At 44.0% G+C, this 14,680-nt stretch overlaps 1 protein-coding gene, 1 non-coding gene and 1 pseudogene across 3 annotated transcripts in view; all 3 read left to right on the forward strand.

Moving 5' to 3' along the window:
• Positions 1 to 260: 260 nt before the first annotated feature.
• Positions 261 to 14,680, forward strand: part of EDC3 (enhancer of mRNA decapping 3) — a 51,252-nt gene continuing 36,832 nt past the window's right edge. The window contains exon 1 of one of the 2 annotated variants that reach the window (XM_045192731.2): positions 261 to 390. The gene's annotated coding sequence lies outside the window, so the exon portion shown is untranslated. Of the gene's footprint in view, positions 491 to 14,680 lie in introns of both variants that reach the window. The other variant, XM_024557373.3, reaches the window with a different exon arrangement.
• On the forward strand, positions 5,557 to 5,662 carry LOC112301959 (U6 spliceosomal RNA). The gene has a single exon (XR_002974515.2). It is a non-coding gene; the product is annotated as a U6 spliceosomal RNA (small nuclear RNA).
• LOC112301838 (neuronal vesicle trafficking-associated protein 1-like) lies at positions 13,412 to 14,575 on the forward strand (annotated as a pseudogene).

Raw genomic sequence — 14,680 nt, forward strand, 5'->3', positions numbered from 1 at the left:
CCTTTAATCCGTCTCGGGGGCTTACACATTGCATCCGTCGGCTGCGACTGACCAAGGATGAGGATGGTCCACATCACCACTCTTCGAAAGGGGGACTGGAGGGTAAGCCACAGTTTGCCATCGAGACTGCAAGCGTGGTCCCCCAGGCACCCGGACAACTCTGACAGGGACTCCAGCCTACGCGAGTGGGCGGGCCACGCAACGCGGCCGCCCAGGGGCGGTGCCGGAAGGCCTCAGGCCCCGCCCCGAGACGGGCTCCCCAGCTCTCAAATTTCCCGGGCGCCCCGTCCCTCGATTGCCCGCCTTGTGGTTTCCAAGGCGTCGCGCAGGAAGTGACCTCACGGCGGTGGCGTGGAGACGCGAGGCCCTTCCGGCGGCCGCGGCAGTGGGGTGGGTGTGGAGCAAGGAGCCCCTCAATTTCTGGGTTCCCTCTCGGCCCCGGGCCGATTCGTGTGGCGTGCCGGGGAGGCGCAGGCCCGACGACTTGGAGGTGGGAGGAAGGGGCGGCGGCTGGTTGGTGGGCGCTCGTGGGAGGGGGCTTCCGGGGTTGCCAGGCGGGTTTGCTTTTAGGCTGGAAGGTTCCAGGCCTCGTAGCCCCTTATAGGGGCGGCGCATGCCGGGGGCAGCGTTGGCGCGCCGAGAGCCGGGCGGCGGGACGGCCTCGGGGGCGTGGCTTGAGGTGGGAGTGCGGGGGCCGCGGGATTCCGAACTGTCCGGCATGGGGTGAGAAGGGCGGCTTTAAGCTGCTTAGGCTCTTGGTTTATACTTGGCATGGCCGCTGCCGCTCGCCCACCCATTGCCTCGTACCTCGGTTTCCGTTTGTACGGTCGAGTGGGGCGGCAGGGAAGAGTGCGGGTGCCACATCCGTGGCTGAGAGCTTGAGGACAGAGATCTAGAGCCGAACTGGATTCTAGACGGGGAGAGTGGCTGAGAGAGGGATGATACCTGCCAGGGCCCAGTTACTGAATGCTGGAAACTTCCCCTTGGTTCTTCCTGCTGTTGCTGTAAGGCCGAGCTTCTTATCAGTACTTTTTGCGTGATGTTGATTTAGCTCATCAGTAACTAACTTGTTGAAGTGGTTAAAGGGTCTTGCTGTGAGGGAGGCAAAGTTCTCACCTGCTTGGCCAGTCGGTTGTCAATAAATCTTCCAATTCCAGAGCTAGCTGGAATCCTAACAGTACTCTTCCATGGTAACCGATGAGGAGCTGGCGACCCAGAATGGTTTTTCTCTTTCCTGGCCGCAGACTAAAGTAATTTCATTCTGCTGCCTGTCGATACTGGTTTTAATCCCATCAAAACGTAAGTGACTGTCTTCTGAGCAGGTCTATATTTCAACTGGAACCCCCAAATGGATTCTAGTTTTTTTTCTTTTTTTATTTTATTATTTTTTATTTTTTATTTTTTTAGAAAGAGGAAGGGGGAAGGGAGGGGAGAGAGAGAGAAAGAAACAAACATCATTTGTTGTTCCACCTACCCATGCATTCATTGGTTGATTCCTGTATGTTCCCTGACCAAGGATTGAGCCCGCAATTGGGGGTGTGGGGATGACCCTTAAACCATCTGAGCTCCAGTCTTTTTTACTTTATGAATAGCAGATTAGGTGTACTGAGCTCAAAATTGCTGTTTGTTGGTTTCTGTGTATGAGGTGAAGATGGTTACCAACGACAACTCTTTGAATACTAAGAATTTTTTGGTGGAGCTTTGTGGGGGTAGAGCTGTGGGACTAGGAAGGTGTCTCTCAAACTTTTTTGACCTGTGACTGCATCATGACCCCATGCACCCCCTAACACATGGAGTGCACATGCGTGCACACACATGATGCAGGTTCATCTCGGCACCTGGTGCCCTTCGACGTTGTTTCATTAAAAGAAAAAAAGTGGATGGCAACTCAACTAAGTTGACTGCCAAAGACCTGTCGATTGAAAACCAGTGGACTCGAAAATGTTTAAGATTGGTATGATTCGTGAGATTCTGTAATTAATTCAGAGTGGAAAATGTGTCATTTTTCTGTTTTTCTCATCCAGAGTAGCAGGGTTACTAAAGTTCTTTTTTAAAAAATTTTTTATTGTTGTTCAAGGACAGTTGTCTACATTTTCCCTCCACCACTATCCCCCCCCCCTCCCCCCTTTGCCTTTGTCCATTGTCCTTTATGCATAATCCTTGATGACCTTTCCCCTTTTTCCCATTATCACCTCCCCCCTCCCTTCTGGTTACTGTATCTTTATTTCAGTGTTTCTGGTTATATTTTGCTTGCTTGTTTGTTTTGTTAACATATTCCACTTATAGGTGAGGTCATATGGTATTTGGCCCTCACCACCTGGCTTATCTCACTTAGCATAGTGCTCTCCAGTTCCATCCACGCTGTCACAAAGGGTAGGAGCTCCTTCTTTCTTTCTGCTGCGTAGTATTCCATTGTATACACGTACCACAATTTTGTTTTGGTTTTTTTAAAGATTTTATTTAGAGAGAGGGGAAGGGAGGGAGAATGAGGGAGAGAAATATTAATGTGTGGGTTACCTCTCACGCGCCACCCACTGGGGACCTGGCCTGAAACCCAGGCATGTGCCCTGACTGGGAATCAAACTGCCCCCCTCCCCCGCCCCCCATTTTGCAGGCCCATGCTCAGTCAACTGAGCCACACCAGCCAGGGCTGTACCATGGGTTTTTGATCCACTCATTTGCTGATGGGCACTGAGGTTGCTTCCAGCACTTGGCTATTGTAAATTGTGCTGCTATGAACATCCCAATGGTGCATAGGTTCTTTTGGATTGGTATTTCAGGATTCTTAGGATATAATCCCAGCCGTGGAATTGCCGGATCAAAACATAGTTCCATTTTTAGTTTTCTGAGTAAATTCCATACTGTTTTCCACAGTGGCTGCACTAGTATGCATTTTTCTCCACATCCTCACCAGCATTTGTTGATTTGTTTATGATGGCTGTTCTGACCAGTGTGAAGTGGTATCTCATTGTGGTTTCAATGTGCATCTCTCCGATGGCTAGTGATGCTGAGCATCCTTTCATATGTCTCTGGGCCCTCTGTCTGTCCTCCTTGGAGAAGTGTCTGTTTAAGCCCTTTGCCCATTTTTTAATTGGGTGTGGAGTGGAGTCATGTGAATTCTTTATATATTTTGAAGATAAAACACTTGTCCGAGGTATCATTGGCAAATGCATGGTATTTTTGCCATTCCATATAATTGGTTCCCTTTTCATTTTGCTGATGTTCTCTTTATCCATGCAGAAGCTTTGTATTTTGATGAGGTCCCATTTGTTTATTCATTCCTTTATGTTTGTTGCTCTAGGGGACATACCAGGGAAAATATTGCTGTGTGGAATATCTGAGATTTTCTAGAGTTTTTACAAATTCAGCAGATCAACAGGACAGGATATCCAAATTGGTAGCTCAAAGCGAGTGGATATAGTATCCATGGTGATAGTGTCAATTTTAGCAAGGTATTTGCTAAGTCTTTCATGATGGCCCTGTGAGTAGGATGGGGGTGTTTGCCAGATTGTGGTAAAAGTAGATGGAATCATGATTTTGAGTATCTGTGTCTGGAGGGGTGTGATTTATGGACACAGCACTGCTGGGATTCTGAGTTGAGGCTCTGTCACTTTATACACAGTATGTCTTTGCAGTCCTACCTGAAAGGTGCATTTAGCAAATTTGTGACCTTGATGAAGTGAAGAGAGAAAGTCTCATCTGGTTAAGCTCAAAATTTGCCCAGTGCAACTTAATGAAATGGAAGGGTCGTATAACTGAGGGATTTTACTTGGGTCCAAGAAAATCAGTTATACCAGTTAATGAAGGTAGAGACATGACCTAGGAGGGGCTCATGTAATAAGAAGATGTGGAGTCTCGGTCATTGAGTCAGTGGTATGGTTAGCCTGTGAGGAGAACGATGTGAACTGCAGTAGGAGACTGCGCTAGGAAAAGGCAAGATCGAGAAAGGTTGCATCGCTTACCCCAGTGCTGGTTGGCTCACACCTGGAATATTAGGTTTGGGGCTGGGTGCTCTACAAGGATAAATTAATTCAGAAGTTAGACGTTAAAGGGAGTCGAACTTTGTCAGGTTTTAAAAAGTAGTTTTTTATTGGCTGTCTGAAACATGGTGAAGTTGCTTTGGCAACTGCAAAGCAACCAAAAACAATCACCGTGTCTTCACCATGGAGTGACCTTTCCCCCGTTTCATTTCAGGCATATTCAGTAGTCAGTGTGGCCTTAAAACGTTCTTGCTTGAGAGTGTTCAAAATGTTGGGAAATGTTTGTATTTCTGTTTAGTTGGCATCTGACGGTTTTCATCATAAATTTTAGTTTACCTGACTGGTGTGGCTCAGTGTAGATTGAGTGCCAGCCAGCAAAGCAGGGGGTCACTGGTACAATTCCCAATCAGGGCACATGCCTGGGTTGCAGGCCAGGTCCCCGGTGGGGTGGCGCACTAGAGGCAACCACACACTGATGTTTCCCTCTCTTTCTCCCTCTCTTCCCCTGTAAAAATAAATAAATAAAATCTTTTTGAAAAATTTAGTTTGAGCATTTAATTTTTAAAAGTTAAGGATGTAATTCCTAACATTGTAAATACTGAGTTTCTAAAAATAAATACAAAGCTATCTAAATTTAATAGCACTTTGATGTATTTTTAATCCTCACCCAAAGGAATATATCTATTGATTTTAGAGAGAGTGTGGGAGAGGGGCAGAGAGAGAGAAACATTTATTGGTTGCCCGAGAGAGAGAAACATCCGTGTGAGACAGAAACGTCTATCGATTGCCCCTGGTTTAAGTGCCCCAACCAGGGATCAAACCACAACCCAGGAGTGTGTGCCCTGACTGGGAATCAAACTGCAGCATGTAGGTGTACAGGACCATGTTCCCACCGGCCGAGCCACCCTGCCAGGTTGCAGTTTGATGCTTTTAAAATATACAAATGCCCTGACTTGTATGGCTCCGTTGGTTGGGCGTTGCCCCACAAAGCCAGAGGTTGCCAGTTCAATTCTGGTGGGAGCATGTGCCTGGTTTGCAGGTTTGGCTCTGTGCGAGAGGCAGCTGATTGATGTTTCTGTCCCTTTCTCCCTCCCTTCCTCTATAAATAAATAAATACATAAATAAACAAATAAGCAAATAAAATCTTTCAGAAATTATTAACTAAATAGACAAAAAACTTTATTACATTAAAAACCTCCTAAGGTATGTATAAATGGTGTGTTACATTAATTGATTTTCAGATGTTAAGCCAGTCTGGTGTTCCTGTAATGAACCCCACTTAGTCATGGTGTATGATACTTGTTCTGTGTTCCTGAATTCAGTTTACTAATATTTCGTTAAGAACTTTTGTCTGTGTTCATGAGGGATACTGATCTGAAGTTTTCTTTTCTTACAATGTCTTTGTCTGGTCTTAGTCGTCAGACCAATGCAGTTGGCCCTTGAACAGTACAGGTTTGAACTGTGTGCATCCACTGACGCCCGTACTTTTTTCAGTAAATGTGCAGTGGGCCACCCAAATCCCTGGGTTTCCACCTTTGCAGATTCAGTCAACCACAGGTCGAAAACAGTATTTTCGGTGCTCACTTCGGCATCACGTACACAAAACTGGAACGATACAGAGAAGGTTGACATGGCCCCTGCACAAGGATGACACGCAGATTCGAGAAATGTTACATATTTTTCCAGTGGAACAGAACAGAGAGCCCAGAAATAAACCCAAGTCTCTATGGTCGATTAATATTCGAGAAAGGGGGAAGAAGCATAAAATGGAGCAAAAATAGCCTCTTCAACAAATGGTGTTGGAAGAGCTGGACAGCTACATGTAAAAAAAATGAAACTCGACCACCAACTTACACAAAAATAAACTCAAGGTGGATAAGAGACTTAAATATAAGTTGTGACACCATGAAAATCCTTCAGGAGAACATAGGCAGGAAAACCTCAGATATTCCACACAGCAATATTTTCACTGATATGTCCCCTAGAGTAAAGGACATAAAGGAAAGAATAAACAAATGGGACCTCATCAAAATAAAAAGCTGCTGCGCAGCTAAAGAGAACAGCATTAAAATGAAAAGGGAACCAATTGTATGGGAAAACGTATTTGCCAACGATACCTCGGACAAGAGTTTGATCTCCAAAATATATAAAGAACTCATGTGACTCCATTCTAGGAAGACAAATAATCCAATTAAAAAATGGGCAAAGGACTTGAACAGACACTTCTCCAAGGAGGACAATCAGAGGGCCCAGAGACACATGAAAGGATGCTCAGCATCACTAGCCATCAGAGAGATGCAAATTAAAACCACAATGAGATACCACCTCACACCAGTCAGAATGACCATCATAAACAAATCAACAAACAATAAGTGCTGGTGAGGTGGAGAAAAGGGAACCCTAGTGCACTGTTGGTAGGAATGCAGACTGGTGCAGCCACTGTGGAAAACAGTATGGAATTTCCTCAGAAAAACTAAAAATGGACTGCCTTTTGACCTGGAAATTCCACTGCTGGGATTATACCCTAAGAATCCTGAAACACCAGTCCAAAAGAATCTATGCACCCCAATGCTCATAGCAGCACAATTTACAATAGCCAAGTACTGGAAGCAACCTAAGTTGCCCATCAGTAAATGAGTGGATCAAAACACTATGATACATTTACACAATGGAATACAACACAGCAGAAGGAAGGAGCTTCTGCCCTTTGTGACAGCATGGCTGGAACTGAAGAGCATTATTGCTAAGTGAAATAAGCCAGGCAGTGAAAGACGAATACCATATGATCTCACCTGTAAGTGGAACCTAATCAACAAAACAAACAAGCAAGCAAAGTATAACCAGAGACATGGCAATTCAGAACGATCTGACAGTAACCAGAGGGGAGGTGGAAGGAGACAATGAGCGGAGAGGGGGAAGCATTTTCAGGAACAACTATAAAGGACACATAGACAAAACCAATGAGGGTGGAAGTGGGGGTGGGGGGTGGGGAGGTGGGGATGGCTGTGGTGGGGGGTAAATGCAGACAACTATAATTGAATGACAATAAAATAACTTTAAAGAAAACAGTGTTTTCGGTCCTCGGTGGGGAGCCCATGGATGGGGAGGGCTGACAGTGTGCACTGTTGCATGCCATTTTACGTAAGGGGCTTGAGCATCCATGGATGTTGGCATCTGCATGGGTGTGGGATGTCCTAGAGCCAACCCCCTTTGGTTATCAAGGGACAGTGCTAAGTTTTCTGGGAGTCAAAAGTTACACAGGGATTTTAGACTGCCCCCAACTTCTGCATTATTTAGGGTATGCTAGTACTACCCTAATAAGTGAGTTAGGAAACGTTCTTTGTTTTTATATTTTCTGTAAGAGTTTGTGTAGGATTGTTAATTATTTTTTTTCTATATGTGTGATAGGATTTACCACCTGGGATAGGAATCTCCTGGGCCTGGGCTTTTCTTTATGGGAAGATTTTTAAGTACTAATTCAATTTCTTTACTTGATTTAGGTCTATCCACATTTTCTATTACTTCTTGAGTCAACTTTGGTCATTTGTATCATTCTGGGAATTTGTCCATTTCATGTATTTCCTTTTTCTTTTTGAACTTGGATCCATCCATTTTTACACGAGTATTTTCCTACAGGAGTCAGCAGACTTTTTCTGTAGAGTCAGATGTTAGGCTTCGTGAGCCACGTAGCCTCTGGCATAACCACTCGGCCTTTCTATCATATTGCAGAAGCAGTCACAGACGGCACGCAGACCGCTGAACGTGGTCGTGTGCCCATGACACTTTGCTAGTAGTGAGCCGGTTTGGCCCATGGGCTGTAGTTTTCTAGCCCTGTTCTAAGTAATAAACTTTAGGGTAGGAAACCTTTTATTGGTAATTCAGGCATCTAGGCCTATCAAGTTTATGAGGAGTGTGGAAGTCGATTCCCTTGCATACCTTTGTGTACCTCTAGGCATGTGTGAATTTTGAAGACTTTATTTCCAGGATGTTGTAGAGGTAATTCAGTATTCTTACAGTTTTGTTTGGGTGAGAAGGGAGTGGCACTCACAGTGTGGCTTTCTAGGGCCATAAATCAAGGGCCCTATTTGGCCAGTATTCTTTTTGCTGGAAGGAGACTTTGAAATGAAGTTTGCTGTATGGTGGAAACTATAGATTGTGCCACTTACTCTTCACAGCGGTCCCTGGAGGTGGTGGTCCACTTGGCATAATCCCATTTTTGTGGTTGAGACTCAGATTAGGGCACTCTGTGTAGGCCATAGTGCTGGTAAGTGGTGAAGCCGAAAGTGACCCGGGGCCTGCGATGTCTGACCTCAAAAGGTCGCGCTGGTTAGTGCTGGTTTGTGAGCTTTCCTTGTGCGGTCTGGGGGCAAGTCCTCTATTGGATATGAGTGTTGGGAGTAATTTCTCCCTGCGGCTTACCTTCTCTTCCTCATTGTTTAGGGGAGATGATGATAGAAGGAGGCAGGTTCATCCTTTTGCCATCATAGACCTGGAAGTCTGTTTTTGTGAGTTAACTTTATCGTGCCGACATTGGTGTAAGTGTGCATTTCTGTGATACATGTTCTGTGGATTGCATGTGTGCCCACCACCCAGGGTCATCTGCTGTTACCATGCACTTGGTCCCCTTTACTGTCCGACACCCCTTCCCTGTGGGGGGCAGTGTGGCAGCCACCACACTTGTCCATCTGTGTCTGTGAGTTTCAGTTTTGTGGCCCACACGTGAGTGAGACCGTATGGTTCTTGGCTTTTTCTGACTGACTCACTCTCCTAGCATAGTGTTCTCAGGGTCCATCCGCGTCACAAATGGCAGTGTTTCATCTTTCCTTCTGGCTGAGGAGCGCTCCATTGTATGTGGACCACGTCGTCTTTGTCCAGTCCTCTGCTGGTGGGCGCTTTGCTTCCCTCCCTGCCTTGGCCACCGTGAGTGAAGCTGCGGTGAAATAGGGGTGTGTGGATCTTTGCAAACACCACGCTGTTGTCCATAGTGGCTGCACCAGTTTACGTTCCCACCAGCAGTGAATGAGGGTTCCCTTTTCTCCAGCACCTCTCTTAACACTCGTGATCACCTGTCTCATTGGTAACAGTGCTGAGGTGATGTCCCATTGTGGTTTCGATTTGCATTTCCCTAATAGTTTGTGTGTTTGAAATCTTTTCATGTATCTGATGGCCGTTTCTATGTCATCTTGGAAGAAGTGTCTGTTCAGGTCATCTGCCCATTTTTAATTAAATTGTGTGTTCGGTGTTGAGTTGTATGACTTCTTTATGTATTTTGGATATTAACCCCTTATCTAAGCTGCTGTTTGCAAATATCCTCTCCCATTTTGTTGGTTGCCTTTTTGTTTTGTTGTCAGTGTCTTTTGCTGTGCAGAAGCTTTTTAGTTTGATGTAGTCACATTCATTTATTTTTGCCTTTACTTCCCTTGCCTTTGGGGTCAAATTTATAAAATCTTCTCTATGACCCAGGTCCATAAGTTTAGTACTTATGTCATCTTCTATGGAATTTATTGTTTCAGGTCTTATATTTAGGTCTTTGATCCATTTTGAATTAACTTTTGTACATGGGGACAAACTGCAGTCTAGTTTCATTCTTTTGCCTACTCTCCCAGAACCATTTATTGAAGAGGTTTTCTTTTCTCCATTGTGTGTTTTTGGCTCCTTTACAAAAAATTATTTGCCCATATACTGGTGGCTTTATTTCTGGGCCCTCATTTCTATTCCACTGGTCAGTTCTTCTGCCAGTACCAGGCTGTTTTGGTTATCATACCTCTGTAATATAATTTGAGGACAGGTAGAGTGATACCTCCTGCTTTGTTCTTTTTCCTGAGGATTGCTTTGGCTCTTTGGGGTCTTGTGGTTCCATACAAATCTGGCAACTTTTTGTTCTATTTCTTTAAAAAATGATATTGGGCCCTGGCTGGTGTGGCTCAGTGGATTGAGCACGGGCTGCAAATCAAGGAGTTGCTGGTTCGATTCCCGGTCGGGGCACATGCCTGGGGTGCGGGCCATGTGAGATGCAACCACACGTTGATGTTTCTCTCCCTCTCTTTCTCCCTCCCTTCCCCTGTCTGTAAAAATAAATAAATAAAATCTTTAAAGAGATAAATAAAAAATGAAAAATGATATTGGGATTTTGATGTGGATTGCATTAAATCTGTGCGTTGCTTTGAGTGGTGTGGCCATTTTAACTGCGTTCATCTTCTGACCCAGGGCACTGAGTATTTCATTTCACTGTGCCTTTTCCAGTCTCTCTCAATAATGCTGTGTAGGTTTCCGTCTATAGACCCTTCACTCCTTTGTTAAGCTTATTCCTAGGTATTTTATTCTTTTGGTTGCAGTTGGAAAAGGTTTTGTTTTTTTTTTCATTTCTTTTTCTGAAATTTCATTCTTAGCATGTAGGGGAGCGTGGGTCTTGTGCATCGATTTTGTGTAGCATGTAGGGGAGCAGTGGGTCTTGTGCATCGATTTTGTGTAGCATGTAGGGGAGCCGTGGGTCTTGTGCATCGATTTTGTGTAGCATGTAGGGGAGCGTGGGTCTTGTGCATCGATTTTGTGTAGCATGTAGGGGAGCCGTGGGTCTTGTGCATCGATTTTGTGTAGCATGTAGGGGAGCGCGGGTCTTGTGCATCGATTTTGTGTAGCATGTAGGGGAGCCGCGGGTCTTGTGCATCGATGTTGTGTGCTGCAGCTCTGCTGTGTGTGTTTACTGTCTCTAACAGGGTTCGGTGACGTCTTCAGGGTTTTCGCTGTACAGAATCGTGCCATCTGCAAAGAATGAGACCTTAACTTCTTGTTCTCAATTTGGTTGCCTTTTATTTCTTTTTCTTGCCTGATTGCTCTGGCTAGGACCTCCAGAACTATGTTGAATAGCAGTGGTGAGAGTGGACAGATTTGGCTTGTTCCTGATTTTAGAGGAAAAGCTTTCAGTTTTCCACCATTGTGTATACTGGTTGAGGGTTTGTCATATGTGGCCTTTATTGTGTTGAGATACTTTACTTCTATGCCTATTTTTCTTACTTTTCTATAGCCATTGAGTGTTTTAATCATAAATGTATGTTGTATTTTATCAAATGCTTTTTCTGCATCTGTTGGTAAGATTGTAAGACTTTATCCTTTGTTTTGTTAAATGTTGTGTGTTACATTGGTCAATTTGTGTATGTTGAACAGTCCTTGTGCCCCTGGAATGAACCCCATTTGATTATGATATATTGTTTTTTAATGTATTCGATTTGCTTAGGATTTTTGCGCCCATATTCATCAGAAATACTGGACTGCAGTGTGTGTGTGTGTGTGTGTGTGTGTGTGTGTGTGTGTGTGATCCTTGCCAGGTTTTTGTACCAGCATTATATTGGCATCATAAAATGTTAGGAATTATTGCCTCTTCATCAGTTTTTTGGAAGAGTTTAGGAAGGATAGATGTCAAACCTTTGAACGTTTGGTAGAATTCACTGGTGGTGCCAACTGGTCCTGGACTTTTTTAGGGGGAGTAGTTTGATGGTGGTTTCAATTTTATCACCGTTTATGGGTCTATTCAGATTTTTCATTTCTTCATGATTCAGTCTAGGAAGGTTATATGTTTCTAGAATGAAAGTTTTCTTGAAGTCCTTTGCTGCCTGGGAGGTAGCCTCCAATGCAGTGATTGGGGAATGGGCAAGATTATATGGAGATCTTTTTAAACTATTTGATTACAGTATCATTATTTTAAATGTTTGACTGTCTAAACCTACCCAGAGAAAGATTTGGTTTTGGAAAGAGTAGTTTTGTGCTCTGGTGCATTGTGACCCAATAAAAAGGTGATTTTTACCTTGGAACTGATTGAAACTCTTTCCTAAGAAAATAATTTAAGACAAGCTCTAAATGAAATTGATCATTGCTGTGTTAATTATAATTGTGATAGAAGGAATTACCCGGATGTCCAATGAGAAGAAAACTGTGATATGTGCATGCAATGGAATAGTATGTACAACATAGAAAACATGCCTTTGTGCTAAGAAGCTGACTTTAAGCTCCGGTTACAAGTGTGTAAAATATTCAGTATAATCTCTGGGGTGCAAATACCCCATCTGTAAAATGGGTTGGTAAAGTAGCTGCCTCCTAGGGTTTTCATGAGGTTGGAAGGAAATGCCCCTGAAGTTTTAGCTCATGCCTGAAAAGGTAAGTGTGCAGTAAATGCTGCTGCCGCCGCCGCCGCCGCCCTTACACGGTTTGATGGCATATGCGTAACAGCTGTGGGGTTACTTGTTCCACTCACCTCTTCTTTTTTTTTTTAAGATTTTATTTATTTTTATAGACAGAGGGAAGGGAGGGAGAAAGAGAGGAAGAGAAACATCAATGTGTGGTTGCCTCTTGTGCGCCCCCTACTGTGGACCCGGCCTGCAACCCAGGCATGTACCCTGACTGGGAATCGAAACAGTGAACTTTTGGTTCGCGGGCCAGCACTTAATCCACTGAGCCACACCAGCCAGGGCTCACCTCTTATTTTCTTGAAAGTGATTTTTCTCCTTTCCGTTACCAAATTCAAACCACCACTTATGTAGGTCTTGAGTCTGTTAACTTTGCTCCGTCTCCATCCATGTGGCCTATTTGAGCTTACCATCACCTCCCAGGTGGCTTCTCGGCCACATGGTTTACACCTCTTCCAGTTTGTATTCTAGAATGGTGACTTTTGATGAGCACAAGTTTTTAATTTTTTATGAAATTTGTTTGAGCTTTTCTGTTTCAATAGTTTATTTCAAATTAATTTTTGTATCTGGTGTGGGATAGGAATGGGTTACTTTTTTCTCACACCCATTCAGGTGTTCTAGCACCAGTTACTGAAAAATACTTTGATTTCTCCATTGATTTATCTTGGTACCTTGATCAAAGGTCATTTGACTGTGTGTGATTGGATCTGCTTCTGGACTCTGTTCTGTCCCAGTGTCTGTCTGTCCTTGCAAAAACACCACACTGATTTCCATAGTTTTATAGTGAATCTTGACATAAGGTAGTGGAACATCTAACTTTGCTTTGCTTTAAGTAATTGTTTTGGCTTTTCTATTTTGCCTTTCCATATGCATTTTAGAACCAGTTTTTCAGTTTTTCCAAAAAGGCCAGCTGGGATTTTTATTGATATATGTATTTGATCTGTAGATCAATTTGGGAAGAATAGACAACATTAAGCTTTTCAATCCATGAATATGGTAAATCTCTCCATTTATTTAGATATTTAAATTTTTTTTTCAACAGTCTGTCGGAGATCCTACACATTTTTCATTAGGTTTATTCCTAAGTATTTTACGTTGTTAATACCATTATAAATAGCATGTTAAAACTTTATTTTCAGTTGTTTGTTGCTGTTCTGTAGAATACAGTTGTCTGTTTTATGTTGTGCATGTATCTTGTGACTTGGCTAAAGTCACTTATTCTAGCAGGATTTTTTTGGCGGGGTACATTCCTTAGGGTTTTCTACATACACAGTCAGTAGTTTACAAGTGAGGACAATTTTACCTCTTCCTTTCCGGTATTTATGCTTTTTAGTTCTTATTTTATTGCACGGGCTGGGCCCCACCAGATAGTGTTGAATAGAAGTAGAAGTGATGAGAGTGGACGTCTTTGGCTTGTCCCAGTCTTAGAGGGGAAAGTGTGCATTATTTCACTGTTAATTGATGTTAGCCATAATTGTTTTGTAGAAGCTAAACCTGCTCTTTGACACATGAATGGAGATTGAATTTTGTCAAATTATCTTTGCATTTGTTGATACGACACCGTCATACATAATTTCCTCGTTTATTTTGTTAACACAGAAGTCATTGGTTTTTTAAATTAAACTTAGTTGAGATAATTGTAGATGCACATGCACTATAAGAAATAAGACGGAGAGATCCCATGTACCCTACCTGGGTTTCCCTCGTGGTAACTTCTTGCAAAAGCACGGTGCAGTCCTAGTTGCTGCGAGCAGAGCGGTGACACAGAGACTCGGAGCACTTTGGAGCCTGCCGCCGGCAGCCTGGGATCTCCCGAAACCATGGTGAAGTTGGGGAACAATTTTGCGGAGAAGGGCTCCAAGCAGGCATTGCTGGAGGGTGGCTTCTGCACCATCCCACTGATAGTGCCCCTCTGTGTAAGTCAGCTGCAGTTCCCGCCCCTGGTAAGGTGGTTGTGAAAACTGAGACTGAACATGAGCCTGACTGCAAAAAAAGCAAAGGGCCCGTTCATTCACAAAATAGCCGAGTTCACTGTCTGTATCACCAAGAGCATGTCTGAGAGGTTTCAGGTCTCTGTGCTGGTCTTCATTCACCTGACCTTCCTCACGTGTGTCATCTTCCTGGTTGTCTACAAGGTGTACACGTACGGATGCCTTTCTCGTGACAGTTTCATCCTCAGGAATGCCCAGTGCACTCCTACTATGCCTGAGGAAGACCCTCCACTCCCCGGAGAAATCCTACACCGTCCTGAACCACTACAGCCTGGCCGAGCAGAGCATCACCTGCTCCGTGTTGCGGTGGATGTCTGTGCTGTCGGAAGAGAAGCTGGTGGGGCAGGACACTCAAGCCCCTCATAAGTCAGCTTAGCAAGATAGGCAGGTTCCTCACAATGTGTTGCCTGAAGGTAACACAGGGCTGGAGGCACATTTCATTACCCATAACTACAGATAATTTAGAGGTTACTCATTTATGGTGCAACCACTTCCGTTTGCTAATGCCACCTTTTGAATAAAACTTTCT

The sequence above is a fragment of the Desmodus rotundus genome, chromosome 7 (assembly GCF_022682495.2).
Source record: "Desmodus rotundus isolate HL8 chromosome 7, HLdesRot8A.1, whole genome shotgun sequence".
In the NCBI taxonomy this organism is placed as follows: domain Eukaryota; kingdom Metazoa; phylum Chordata; class Mammalia; order Chiroptera; family Phyllostomidae; genus Desmodus; species Desmodus rotundus.